Source organism: Anas acuta, chromosome 15 (assembly GCF_963932015.1).
Source record: "Anas acuta chromosome 15, bAnaAcu1.1, whole genome shotgun sequence".
Lineage (NCBI taxonomy): Eukaryota > Metazoa > Chordata > Aves > Anseriformes > Anatidae > Anas > Anas acuta.
The window spans coordinates 4,486,760-4,501,792 of NC_088993.1; the positions used below are offsets into that span (position 1 = coordinate 4,486,760).

General features: G+C 37.5%; 1 long non-coding RNA gene across 1 annotated transcript in view; it reads left to right on the plus strand.

Moving 5' to 3' along the window:
- LOC137864887 (uncharacterized) overlaps positions 1 to 15,033 on the plus strand; it is a 186,168-nt gene that overhangs the window by 52,435 nt on the left and 118,700 nt on the right. Inside the window, exon 2 of the long non-coding RNA XR_011101679.1 lies at positions 110 to 206. This is a non-coding gene — a long non-coding RNA (uncharacterized lncRNA). The remainder of the gene's footprint in view (positions 1 to 109; positions 207 to 15,033) is intronic.

Below are 15,033 nucleotides of genomic sequence, written 5' to 3' on the forward strand. Positions count from 1 at the left end.
AGAGAACTTTAAATTGGTTTCAGTGAACAGCTCCTGTAGAGATATGGACTCTGGAGAGTGTGTTCCTCCAGTCTTGCAACTAACTACTTCATATCTCTTCTCCCCATAGGTGTGAGACTGAGGAGACTCCATTGGTGCTGATGCCATGAATGGAGAAAGATGCTGATGGATAATTCAAGCAAGGGAGGAGTCTGAGCAGTGGCAATGTAAGTTAAGAATCACTGTGCCTGGCAGTACAATTCTGAATATATTTTGGGGATTCATTTTTTGCAAGTGAAACAGGGCTAAAGCACTAGAGAGTCTCCTAAAAGAGTGTGTATTTCACACTGAATAGTTTGCAGAACCAAAGCCCAGTAAAAGCAGGTAAAGCTGGTGTGAGTTATGAACATTTTAAATGTCAAAGGTCTTTCCCCAGTAAATTTTGAAGTTTTCTATTGGCCTTTAGAGTACCATTTCTGCATACGTTCTCAACTTGCAAGCAGGCTGTCTGGACACAGTGGCAAGTGGGTAATGCTACATTTGTGACAATATCTGAGAGAATTTCAGTGTTTTCTTGGTAATACTGCACTGTCTCCAAGTGAAGAAACAGCATTATGACATCTGGATGATCTATATCCAAATCAGTTCTGTGTCTTGGCAGAGGTTTAACCAAATTGGGTGCCTAGGTTGGATATGCACATAAATATTTGCTCTTGTAACTTGAGAATGATTAACCAGGCATCTGCCTGATCTTTTGGGGTACAATCAACTTGATGCCGAAACATGCTCATATAAACGCAACTGGCGTGGAGTCTGGTCATCATTTTATTGGTCTTGATGAGGTAGTCAATACCCAAAAAGAAATGATGGAAGTGCAGAGGAGAATGCTTCTGATCATCTTTCTGATGTTTGGGAGGACAGGAGTTTCTTCATGCACAGTGTTTAGCAATGCACTCTATGATAGTAGCACTTTCATTATTCATATAATACATGTACACACTGTGCATGTTTCTCAGACAAGTTCATGTCCCCCTTTCCAAAACACCTAGGAGTTGTTTTTTCTATATCTGCCATATATTTGACTTATCAGACTGCCAATTTATTTATTTATTTATTTGTTGTGAAGTGTATTAATGGCTTGATGATGTTTTTAAAATACAGCATCCCAAATGCTGTACTGTATGTATACTACTTAATACCTTTTCTATTTCCTTTTACTGTTTGATGCTCAGTTTTTGCTGGAATACATTTTGCAATTACAATAAGAGATTTAATGTTGTTTTGAACTCTGCCAAAGTCTGATTAGATTTTCTGTTTTGGACAAACTCATTTCTTTGTGCTTCAATTTTCTCTATATAAAATGTTTAGATTGCAGATTCTGGTAATTAACTGCATGTCTGATTTTTAGTTCAGCAAAAGGTTAACCACCTTCCATAAAGCAAAATCCTATTTATTTAGAATGAAAGGATTATAGGGAAGACATAAAGTAACAAGAAAGCAGTTTACATACAAGTCTGGTATACCAGGAAGTCACCAGCACTGACACGGAGCTCCTAATAGAAAAGCAGTATATAATATCCTCTCATGGGTTTAAGAGTTCTGGTAGTAATTCCATACCACTCCCAGATCCTGCAAAAATATTTCTTTCCATAGGTAAAAGCATTCAGTGTGTACATTTATTATTCATTGTATGATTTCCTCAGGAAATAAACTGCAGTCGCCTGCATCACTGTAAAATATTAAGTGTTAATTAGTTAACTCATCTCTTGCACTAGCTTGTATCAGGCATAGTGTATCCAGCAGGATGAGCAAGGTGATTGTCCCCTTGTATTCTGTTCTGGTGAGGCCACACCTTGAGTATTCAGTTTTGGGCCCCTCAGTACAAGAAGGACATTGAGGCCCTGGAACATGTTCAGAGAAGGGCTACGAAGCTGGTGAAGTGCCTGGAGCACAAGTCCTGTGAGGAGCTGCTGAGGGGACTGGGGGTGTTTGGTCTGGGGAAGAGGAGGCTTGGGGAAACCTCGTTGCTCTCTACAACTACCTGAAAGGGAGGTGTGCGGAGCTGGGCGTCAGCCTCTTCTCACAGATAATCAGCTAGACTGGAGGGAATGGCCTCAAGTTATGCCAGGGGAGGTTTAGGTTGGAAATTCTGAGACATTTCTTCTCAGAAAGAGTAGTCAGGCATTGGAATGAGTCCCTTGGGGAAGGGGTGGAGTCAGCATCCCTGAGAGTGTTTAAGGAGTGGTTGGATGTGGTGCTTAGGGACATGGTTTAGTGGGTGATATTGGCAGCAGGGTGATGGACCAGATCTTGGAGGTCTTTTCCAACCCTTGTAATTCTATTATTCTAGTGACCTGAATTCCTGCAAGAGGTCCTCCTTACCTGGATTCTTTAGCTGGCAGTATGATATCTAAAGAAAGACACTAGTATCAGCACTGCTGGCTTGAAAAGTCAATGAGCCACAAAGCTGAGTTGGGAAGAGAGCATTTACAGAAATAGGACTGCATACATGCCCTGTGCTTATACCTTCTCCTGGACAATTGCTTTTGGCAGTGGGACAGATCACTTGAACTCTACATTGAGCTTTGGTCTGAACTCATATAGGCATTATGCTTGTAAGAAATAAAGATAAATCTATTACAGTTATTTGTTAGTTTTCAACTATACTGCAGGTATTCATTAATTTGTACCAGACTGCCCAGAAAAGCCGATAGAGATTGTGCTTGGTATATTAAGAAACAAGCCCTGACCTGAAGATCTTTACAGGCCAACTAGACAAGACCAACAAAGTTTAGGGGGGAAGTAAAAGCCAAGAGAAACGATGTGATTTCTTCAAAAAGACACAGCAAGAGCTGGGAGAATCCCTGGAGTCTTGCTTGATTGTGTATCCTGTAGGTCAAGCAGAGTAGATTTTATTTTTCTGTTGAAGCTTCTTTTATATTTATTTAGAGCTCTATTTCAAATTTCTAATGTGTTCCTTATGTAAACAACACTTTTTCACAGTTATTTATTCTCTTCTATATTAGTGAAAGTCATAAGGTTCAAATTATATCATGTCACTCAGTGTGGGAGAAATAAGAAAACATTTTAAGTCTGAAGTTGGATCCTGATTCAGTTATAACTATCAGCACATGCTTTAAGTCGAATATGGCAGAAATTCACTATGTTTTACTTGCTTTTTCTAGACATAAGTGTTTTGATAAATTGAAGTATTCTTGTGTTTGTAGTACTGAGAAATTATCCAGCCTTACTTTGTGTGTCAGAGTGCTAAGCCCTAGAGAGGCTGAAAACTTGTCTCTTTATCCAATGTGAGCATCTAATTCTTCAGGAGTCCATCTGCAGAGATGTACAAACATTTTCAGCAATCTTGCCAATAAGAATTGAATAGATTGAACCTTTTTAAAAATGTGGGCAGGCTCTATTGTTGTTGTTCTTTGGTTTGTGGTGGCGGTGTTCTTGTCTTGATTTTTATTTTATTTTTTTTTTGTTCTTCAAACTACCTGTTTTTTTTCTGCTTATAACTCCTCTTTCCTCTTCCTGTGAAAGATTACCTGTCCATCCCCTGGTAATTTTAGAACGTATGCCAGAAGCTCCTTCTTCAAAGATCTATCTATACAAGAATTCTCAAGTGGGTATTGCTCTCCCTTGATGTGTGTAGTTCTTTCAGCAAAAAAATAAGAAACTCACACTGTCATTCCCAACGATCAAGTCAGATCTTTCTTTTTTGAAGAAGAAGAATGTTTTAAATCACAGTCACTTTGAATTCCTGTATTTTCTTTGTATCTGCACACTCCCCAGTTCTCCTGTTTGACAGCAGCAGGTAAAGCTTCTCCCCTCTAACCTCTCAAAATTATACTGCATAGCAAAATCATGGAGAGGGTGTAGGGAGAGTTGTCATTTATTCTGCTTCACAGCAAGGATGGAAGGGGAATATCCACTATATGCTAAAATTTGGAGGATAGTATAAATAGAGCAATTCTGATTTTTGCATAGAGTTGGTGGAATAAACAGACACTCCTAAGGTCTGTGGAGAGAAAACATGTTATTCATCAAATTTATTTCACCAGTGAAATTAGCTGACTACATATCACATCTGATGTCCTTACTTAGGAAGCTATTACATCTAGCACAACAGAAAAACTGTTCACATAACACTGAGCTACTCCTATATACAGATGTGGCCATTACTTATATAAGTCAAAACAGGCATAAGATTTTCTTTTAGAGATGAGTACATGTTGCTTGTCTTAATCTGCAATATAAAATGACAAGGCTTGAGGTTCAGAACTGATCGTATGATAGGAAACAGGGGAGATGAAAGAAGACAAGATGACCATCAGAGTATAAAGCCACAAGCCAATTATAGTGCAAAGCTTTTGTTTCCAGTCTTTGTGTTGATGCAGTTCAAAGCCCATCCCAAGCTCTCAGTACAGCAAAAACACACCCTTATTTTTGGTCAGAGCCAGCAGAGGTCTTTGATTCAGGATGTCACTGGAGCTGGTTTATATTTTCTTGAGAAAGTAGATGTATGCTAGGGCATGAATCAAAATGGTAGAATTTTTTTTTTTTAATCTTACCATTCCCCAGTACACATTTAGAAAATCATTTAGTGTGGAATAACTGGCAAAATAATACTTTATATTGGTCATAATGAAAAATTAGTTTTTAGTGCTGCACTCTGACATGGATAAGATCAGTTTGGAGCCTATCTATTCCAAGCTGAGAGAACACGGAGTAGTGTCACAACAACTTTGGGAATTGCAAGCATGTGGGTAACTATAGTCATAAAATTAGTTTAATTTTATTTTTACAGTACTGATCTCGGTCCCTAGTTGTCATCTGCATAAAAATGGTGAAGAGTGATCAACTGCTTAATAGCACAGTAGGATATAAATTTCAAACAGAAATACTGGTCTCTTGAAATACACCAAAATTTCAGAAAATGAGGGGACTGTTTCATAGTCTTGTCAATAGAGAGGAAAAGAATAAAGTTTTGCTTGTTCTTTTCTTTTGTGTGTGTGTCTTTGAGTCCAAAATTTTGAAGCTTTCTCATAGATTTGGGATCTCCTTGGTTTAAATAATAAATGGTAACAATGATAACTACTCTTTGCAATCAAAATACTTATTACCTGTGTTAGTAATGATATTTCAGATGTTAACCAAATAGGCGTGACAAAGATGCTCTCAGGAAGATTAAATTTTAAATCCTGAAGTGAAATTCCACATGTCCCCCGATAATGGCCACACTCCCTCCTTCTCATTTACTTGCAAGTCACATACTGTCTTGATAGATTAATATAACGTATTTATTAATTTATTTTTAATGTATTAATATAATGTATAATGTAGATAGATGAATATAATGTATTGCACTAATCCACTCTAGTGACCTAAAAACACTAACAGGTGATCAGGTTGTGTGAACAGGAGCCTAAAAAATAGCATGTGCTAATTTTTGTCAATGAGGAACTCAAATGATCTTTAGCTGATGTCCATGCATGGCTTTGTATCTGTGCTGCAGTTTCAAATGAGGGTGTGTAAATCTTTGCTGTTTGCTGCTCAGAGTAAACATCATCACTAGATTAACAATAATAAAATGAAGAAATAAATTCTCATGTTATTTTTTAAAATGTTGTTGGGTGGAATTTAGTTTTACGAATATCAGCATTGTGTGTGTATTGTTTTGAGAGTTCCTTAGCATGTAGCACTATCAAGATGTCATTCTCACTAGAAAAAAACTAAGAACATTGTTCTGGTCATTTGTGCTCATCTTAAAGAAAGAAAGGCAATGCATTTACACTTTAATACTGTGTCATATAAATAGACATCTATGGCTCTGCATACATTATTAATACAGGTTTATTGCCAGCTTTATTGGTTTCACTACTGCTTCTCCTCTTGGGAAGCCATGTAAAATACAAAGACTGCACAAATGCTGGCATTACGAGAGCCGCTATATACAAAGCAAATAACATTGCACAAGTACAAATATTCACTTCAGTTGCTTCCTGCAATTCAGATAACATAATAACAAATAGTCCATAAATGCAATCCCCCTAGCTACTACTATTATTCCATGTATTTTATGTTTTCATCTAGGACACTTGTGCTGCTATTAGAATACCGAACAAAATTTTATTCCTATATTTTGTGACAAGAAAAGTGAATTCTTTTTAAGAAACCAAAAACATGAAAAAATATTCAGAACCACTATAACTGTTAAGCAGATGTTAAGGAGCTCTAGTAGTGAGTTTCTTTTTGGTTCTAAAGAGCCACGTTTCTCTGTTTCACATCAGAAATGAGTTTGAGCTTTGAACTAAAGAGACAATAGAAGTGTAAAATACATACAAAAGAGAAACACTGCTGACAGCATTATTATCAAATGTTAAACTCATGTAAATCACTGACATACGAAAGCTTCCTAACCTTTTGAACCTCAGATTGATGCATACAGGTCACCAGTTCAATAGTCCCTATTCTCCCACTTTCAGATTTAATTTTTGTACATAAAATAATATAGTACTTCACTAAATGCCGAATATATGAGAGATGATTCAAACTGGAAATTTTGTACAGTCCAATGTACAAAATTTTTGTGTGCCCCTCCATGGGAATAACAGCAAGAAGGTTGGTTCTTTAGCCTATGGTGATGCCTCTGCCAAAAAATACAGGCAGACTCATGCTTAGCAAGCTGCTTCTAGGCTTTTGTAATGGAAGCTGTGAATAACAGACTGGAAGGAAGATGGAGTGGGACATTAGGAGGAAATATTTCCATATTTCAGGTGAAAGTATCACACTTAAGAGTTTGGTTTCCTTTTTCTCTTATGCATGTGAAATGGTAAAAATCTCTTTTGAATTTTTACCCTAAAATGAGTATGAAAATAAACATTGGTTGTTGAAGAAATGAATGCGTGATGAGGTTGAAAGATGGTTCTGTGCCACTTGCATTTAGAAAGATGTCTAAGACAAGTGTGGTGTGATTTAAAATTAGATAGCAGCAACATACAGTTTCAGCTGAGGCTAAATGAATGCAAAGTATAGGCCCTAGCTTCAGAGAACACTTGAGATAATATCAGTTGCAGATCCACCACTTGCTCTTCTGCTACAATGTGCTGTAGGTTTCTGTTATAGATCCAGGATGCTCCAGCAGTTTCTCTTTTGTGACCTCTTCACTATAATTTCTAAAGGCACATCCTTCTTAATCTTGGATTTCTCCTAGTGTTTAAAAATGTATGTATTTATTTACTTTCTCCAGCATCCAAACTTTTTCAATTTCCTACCTCCTTCCCACCCCACTCCACACAATTTCCCTTGTTTTTTTGTTTTTTTTTTCTGTTCCAGTTGTAACCTTCTTTCTTTTGAGTCTAAACATCCTGCACTGAATTTAAACATGTTTATTTTGGGACAATATATGATGTTATCAGCACTTACTGATTACAGCATCTTTTTAAGTCTTTCACAAACCCTGGTTTTGATAGCTCTTCACCTCTCTGTCATTTATTTCTCTTTATTCCAGTTTACCATCTCTCTGAGGATTTCTTACATCTGTTTTCTCTGTCTGTGACTTGTTCTCCCATGGACCACCCCAGGGCTGTTCCCACCTATCACAGGTGCCTTGCAGACCTCATACAGGTCATACTGGAGCTTGCCACAGGCTGGGCCCTGTAGCTTTCCATGGGCCCCATGAGCTGAAGGACTACTGTGTGAAATGCCCTGTCTTCCAAAGAAAACTTCAGTGCTGCTCTTTTTGTTCCCTTCTCTATGGCAGCTTGGCTGGACTTTCTACTCCACTCACCTTCTTTTGGAAGGGCAAGCTACTGCCTTCAAGATTTGGAAGGGCAGCTCCCATCCCTTGCAGATCTTCCAGCATTAAAGGAGCTTTCTGTAACAAAACAGAGACAGAGAAGGGCTTTATAAAGGTCTCCATGAGTCTGACACTTCATGCTCAGGAGCAAGTATTCTGATTTTTCCATTCCTACCCCTGTCAGCATTAATCAGCCTCTCTTACCTGACACAAGCTTTTATTGCCCTCAACTGCTCTCCATTTACACAGAGGTTAAATCTCCCGTTCCAATGTTGTTGAAAACAACACTGCTTCCATTAAACATAATAAAGGCAGGTGGATTTGGCATACTTGTTGGGGCCTTTTCTTTTGGGCATTTTTTTTTTTTTTAAACAGACACTAGGCCATGGAGTAGGTGCAGCTTAAAAACTTTTTTCACTTTTTCACTGACAAATCCCAGGGGAGAAGCTACAATTATCACTATACCAGGGGAATTACAGGATGAGCAACTGTCTGTCCCTGCTCGTTGTGAAGAGGGAGAGCACAGTGCAAGTCTGTAGTGTTTAGAGTTATGTCTCTCTCAAAAAAAAAGCATGGTCGTGTGGAAGTTATCCATTTAGACATGCTAAAGAATGATGTCAAATGGCTCGTATATGTCTGGATGTGAATGGGGACTGTTACTCATCACTGCAGCAGGGCAGCATGGTGACTAGCATCCCTGGAAGGGTAAAATGTCCTCTTGTACTTCCTCAGGTGTAATTGGGAAAGTCCTGGATTCAGCTTCTGTTTGTGGAAGGTTCAGTGCTATGTTTCCACAAGTGCAATCAATGAGCTCAGTTATTTTCCCAGTCACAGTATTGTTCAGCTTGTGCTGCTTTTGTATGCTAGAACAAATAGTTTTGTGAAAAGGTGAGGGGAGAACTTTTTGATCTCCTTTTTTTCTTTTCAGATTGCTTCCTAGATACAGGAATTATTTTATAGCATTTGGGAGACTCCCACTTTTTTAACAACAGACTGTGTAGGTAACTTTATAGCAACATTATTTTTTATTTCCCTTTTCAGCTCCCCATACTCTTATCTGCCCCACTTTTTTCTTCCTGCAGGAAACAGGATCTTCAGAGGATTTTCTGAAAGCTCTTTGTAATATTAGTGAACATGTACAGGAAAACCCTCAGGTTATGTTCAACTCATGATATCCTTCACTTTAGATTTAAGAAATTCCCTTAAACTCTCATTAGTGGAGACCTTCTCGTTCCTATAAAAGTTTAAAGAAAATCTGTGTCTAATCAGAGATTTAGCACGGCTCCTCTGTGTGGTTGGAGAAAGTAGATTCTTTACACTTTTCTGTTCATTCTGGTGAGAAGACAACTGCTACAAAAATGTGGCTCTATTGATGTGACCCTCTTTTTCCCTTATCACTTTTAGCCTTATTACCTTTTATTCTCTTCTGCCTTCTGCAAATCTCTTAATTGATGATGGCAAGAAGTCAGATTTTGATTAAACACTGATGAATCCAGGCAGGATTATTTATTTTCCCTCTGATCCTGTGTGAGTTGGTACTGGTAGAAAAGCCCACTGCAATCTTGCCACATTTTCTTACCTAATCTGGAACACTGTACGTTAGGGGCATTTTATTTATTTTTTTATTCATTTTATTTTGTCATGAATTTTGATATATTTCATGTATTTTTCAAATTCTCTCTTCATGGAATCAAGTTACTGTTTCAAAAGAATAGCAGGTTTCTCACACATGATCAAGACGGGGAGAAGCTGGAAAGCATTCACTGCTTTTAACCAAAAGAAAGGAAATGTCAAAGTGAAAAAAAAATACTGTTTCAGAAGTCTCATCAATTTGAAACAAATTAGGGGGGCCTGTTTAGGGGGCCTGGTATACAACTTTAAGTCTTTTGAGTGAGTATTGCAGTCCAGATTCTAATATAAGTGCTCTGTGTTCTCCTGATGCTATTCCTGAACTGAGAGCTGCCTTCCTCTTATTTGCTGGGGCTTATAATTAGCTCCTGCATGTGACTGCTTTTCTTTTTCTAAAATAACTATGGTCCTCACATAAGAAAAAAAAACATTCTGTCCTCTTCCCCAGGCATGTTTGAGTTGACTGGACACTGTTGTGACCTGAAACTTCCAGAAACCATGGGAAAAGATAAATAAAATAAAAAACACACTACCTAGGTATCATAATGATATTGGATGCAAAGATGGCTAACACATATTTAAAACAAAACAAAAAACTAGTATCCCAGAAAAAAAAAATATATATATATATATATGTCTGACTTGTTGTCTTTTCTAGTTTGTTAATATGCTGTATGGGCTTTCACAGATAACTTTTAAAAATTAGGGGTCTTAAGGACTTCATACAGCTTAATACACATTAATTGACCTAAATTTCGTAGACAATGAATATGTAAGTGTGGCCTCAAACAGGTACTGGACAAATCTAAGTTGAAATACCACTGGAAGGCTTTAACCCTTTGACTTTTGCTACAAAATGCTTAGTATAATTAGAAATCTGAAATGCATAATGCTGGCAGAATGCTATAAATATTTTTGCAATATTGAAGTTAGAATTTTAATCTGTGATGGTTCCAAAATTAATGATAAACGTTATTTTGTTTTGAGTTTGGATAATATCATAATAGTTTAAGGTAAAGAAAAAGAAATGTGGCAGTTTTGGGAGAGAGACTTTTGGAAACTATTCAGAACATATAACGCTGGAAGAAATTCTACTAATGAGATATGAGATGTGCAGGTACACTGCACTCAGTGAATAACATATCAAAAAGAATTGGTGTGTTTCACATTGCTTTATAAATCATGGGATGTATCGTGTGGGGGTCCATCCATGGATAAATAAATCAGTGCATGTTTAAGTACCTAGTTCTGAGTTCCAGACAGATAGTTTTGTTCTATAAAAATTAACTTTTATTCAGTGTGAAAAGTGACCTATAGATGTGGGTTTTGGTGGCAAAAATCCACTAAGCCGTGAAAGGCACACTAAAGGTTGCAGTGTCAGTAACACAATTTCCTACAAATTTCTTTGCTTTTCAATAATCCCATTTTTCAAAATTACTTCAAGAAGTAAGAGAGAATTTCATTTTTATGGTCCATTCTTTGTCTTAAAGATGGGAGAACCAAAACAAGGTACAACTGTGTTCTAATGTGTCAGTTGCTTTTCGTATGATTTCCAAAGTGCTTACATCCAACTCAGCTTGTTTAGTTGGGCTCTGCCACTGGAGATTAGCCATTGATAGCTTTTGGTCAATATCACATATATTTAGCACTGTTTTTGCTTATGAAATTTCTCCCCATTCAATCAGATCTTACTTATTTTATTTATGTAGTCCTATTATAAAATTATGTAGAACACGTAAGTTTCTAAGGGCCGTGTTCCCTTAATTAAACAATTAACTTGCCATTTTGGATTTGATCAAGAAATGATTTAATGTGACAGACTCTCTCCCCTCTGGAGCACGTAACTGTGTCAGGGTCAATTATGTTTCCTTTGGCGTCAGAGAGAAAGGGCTTTCTCACAAGTTAGAACATACTGCTGATTTACAGTAGTAAATACCAAACATAACTGATTACATTAATGTTCTTGTAAGATTAATAAAATAATATGGAGACAATTTAAGATGTCAGCAAGGTGCTTATTTAAGGATCAAATTACAGTAAACTGAAAAGACCCAACAGCTCGGTGAAACTTGTTGATTTAAGAAAATGAGAAAATATCTAACATGAAAAAGCAAAGAAAACATTTGGTTTATTAAGCAGTGATTTGGGAGTTGGGACTGTTTCCTGGTAGGGATGTATTATTGCATGAATGTTGCTAATGCAGAAGCCACTGGCAAACATTATCATCAGTAACTGCATCTGAGATTTGCAGAACCAAAAGCATAAATACACACCTCTAGAAGAGTGTTGGAGCTGTAAATCGTTATTCTCTACTTGAGTATCAAAGCTGCCTTGTTGCTTCTTGCTCTAGATCCCGTACTTTGGGAAAGATTGGGTGGTTGTTGATATTTTGGAGGCTGTGGAGGGAATCGTTTATGGTCTAACTAGCTTCTCTAATGCTGAGGAGTGCTCTATCTGGGGGATGCAATTTAAGGTGCTTTCTCATATCCTAAGACAAGTAACAAACTGTTTGGCTGCAATGGTCTACTTGCCTGTATTATTGTAGCTGTCATTGTCAGGGGATCGTGGAAAGCAAAATTAGAATCAAGCAATGTAAATTAACAGTGCGCATGGAAATCCAACAACCATGTGAAATCATCTGACACAATTAATATGGAAAAAAATGCTTAGCATCCTTTGGATAACTTGCTGGTTTTTTTTTTTTTTTTTCTCCTCCATCTTTTCAAAGCTGAAGGCATTCTTGATTTTATTCCCAAGTTTATTGTAACTTTATTATGTTTCCAGCCTATTTACTAGAGACAAATATATTCTTTATGTACTAATATAAAATGAATAAAGAAATATTTTAAATAGTACATTTATCACAGAATGAAGAATCCTTATAACCCCTTCTTCTACTGTATTGAAATGAACACCACTCACTTTGGCACTTTATCATGAGATGTTTGCAGAAACTGAGTTATTTACATATCAGAAACTTTTCACAGATACATTGAATAACATTTTATTGTGGACATCTGGTCTGCTAAAAATCTGCCAAAAGTTTGGATCAGATAACTGCAGCAATCCTAATTTATAGAAGGAATCTGTTCTGAAAATATGTTAAACCTACTGTCCTTCTTTCATTTCCTAGCTTTTAGACTACATTATTTTGCAGAAGTTGTTCTTGTTAAGGGTCTGAGTCTCCCCAGCAGAATAGCTTCTTGTATTTCTCTCCAGCTTATAAAGAACAAAGAAATATCTGCATCTGCATTTAGGATTATCCAATGAAAAAAGTGTGTTCAAATATTCTAGGACTAAAAAATGAACTTCCCAGATAAGCTGATATATGGCTATGCATTTCATAAAATGACTAAACCAAACACATATGCATCAGACTGCCTACAACATCTGTAGATTATGTAGGAATAATTTAACTTCAGTCTCTCTTCATTTCAAATATTCATTACATTAGATCTGTGTATTTTACATTAGAATATATTAATGACTTGTGTCACTAGTACATATATATTTTATGTGGAATTGAATGACCTGTTCTTTAATGAAAATAAAAATGTGCCTCCAACCCCAAAAAGAAGAGGCTTTTTTTCTTTTTCTTTTTCAATTGGTGCTTGAGGATACTTACAGAATTATTCTAGTTTCAGTATGCCTTCTACATCCAAGTTCCATTGTATTTTGACATGCCATTGTCAAAGGGCCTAGGGTTTCTGTCAATCAGACTATATGGAGTAGTAATTAATTTTGTTATAAGGTTGTCAGCATCTGAGGATTTTCTGAGGTAGAGCTCAGCCTCTGCACTGTCCTAGGTTGATTGGCACTAGTTCTCTTTTAATAACACGGAAAGGATACTTGCTCCTAGTGGCTTTTGGATAGTGCAATGTAAGTTGCACTGTTGACAAGGAACAAAAGGCCAAGTCCTGCTGTGATTTGTACATAATAAATGAGTTAACTTTAATAGGGGATGGTGGGTATGGCATTCTGAAGCAGATGTTTCTGGAAGAGACCTGCCCATAATGAGTGCTAACATGGATTTAGCCTGCAGTTCCACAGTGTGATTCCTTTAACAGTAAATCAGGCTTAGGACAGGAGTCTTTCAAACCCACCCTAACAGCCGATGTGATCACACTGTGCAGATTCAACTATTTGAATAGTTGTTTAATGTGGCCACAGGCTAACTCACTTTGTGAAATGATCCTTTTCCTTGAGGAGGCATCTGTGTATGTACTGGGGGGAGGGGGGGGAGTATGCTTTTAGATACCACAGCTGGATCACTTAGACCTATTTTGAAACATATCCATAGAAACAACTGAATCAGCAGAAGCAATTTGGGAACTAAGTTGTGATGCTAAGGAGAAGCAAACGATTACAGCAAGGATTTGTTGCATGTGATATACCATGAAAGAACCATCGTTTATTTTTTTAGATCCCATGCCATTCAGCCAGTTGGCAGGTTTTCTAACTTCTACTTGCTACGTCAGGTACAAAAAAAAATAATAATACACATATACTTTGCATCTTGTGTTGGTTTTATGTGGCAAGGTTTTAGTAGTGGAGGAGCTGCAGGGGTGGCTTCTGTGAGAAGAGACCAGAGGCTGCCCCACGTCAGACTGAGCAAGTTCCAGCTGGCACCAAAACAGACCTGCCACTGGCCAAAACTTGTTTCTGACTGTTTTACTGTGGTTTTTGCCCATGGTGGTAATCGTAAGTGATCTCCCTGTGCTTAACGTGACTCAGGGGCTTTTCATCTTATTTTCTCCCTTATTTTTCTCCCTTTTCTTGCTTAGGAGGGTGAGAGAGGGAGCAGCTTGGTGGGCACCCGGTGACCAGCCAAACTTATCCCACCATACCTGTCCACCTTTCACAAATGTTGTTCCTACTACCAAACAGAAAATAATTAAAAATGCTATTATTTACCTTTATGTTTAGACTTTGATGTGAGGAACCCAAATAATTTTAGAAGAACCTCAGATGGTGAGTCAGAGGAACAGCAGAAAGGGGAAATGATAACATTTTGAATGTATTTGCTACGTACCCCCCTCCCCACCACTCTCGCTAAAATTGTGGTCCTTTGTCAGTTTTCCAGCTTATCCCTATAAGCATTATAATCATGTGTAAGTATTACATGAATATGCATTACATGTTGGATAACTGAAGTACAGTCAGTGATAGGAATTTCAAACATGATCTGTACTGGTTTCAAGTAGTTTAACAGGACAGCACTAGAAACAGAAAATGGCCAGTGGTTCATGTTTTAAAAACATGTCATTTAGTTATTTGTCACACAGCAAATACGGCTGAAAGAGTCCAAAGTAGAACTATGAACACTATTTAAAACATAGACCAGACATGGTGTCAAATTATTGAGTTTCAGGCGTTATTTCAGTTCAAGATTTTCAATGTGTTCTTTAACAAATTGACAGTGGTGTGAAAACTTAAGTCCTATTTCAGGCAAACCCAGGCTGATCTTTGACTGTCTGTGAAAGCCACAGAAAAGCAAAATAGACTTTCTGCATGCCTGTGAAGAGAGGCTGGGGGAGCTGGGCTGTTCAACCTGGAAAAGGCTCTGCAGAGGCCTTATAGCAGCCCTCCCGAAGGGGGCTACAGGAAAGCTGGGGAGGGAC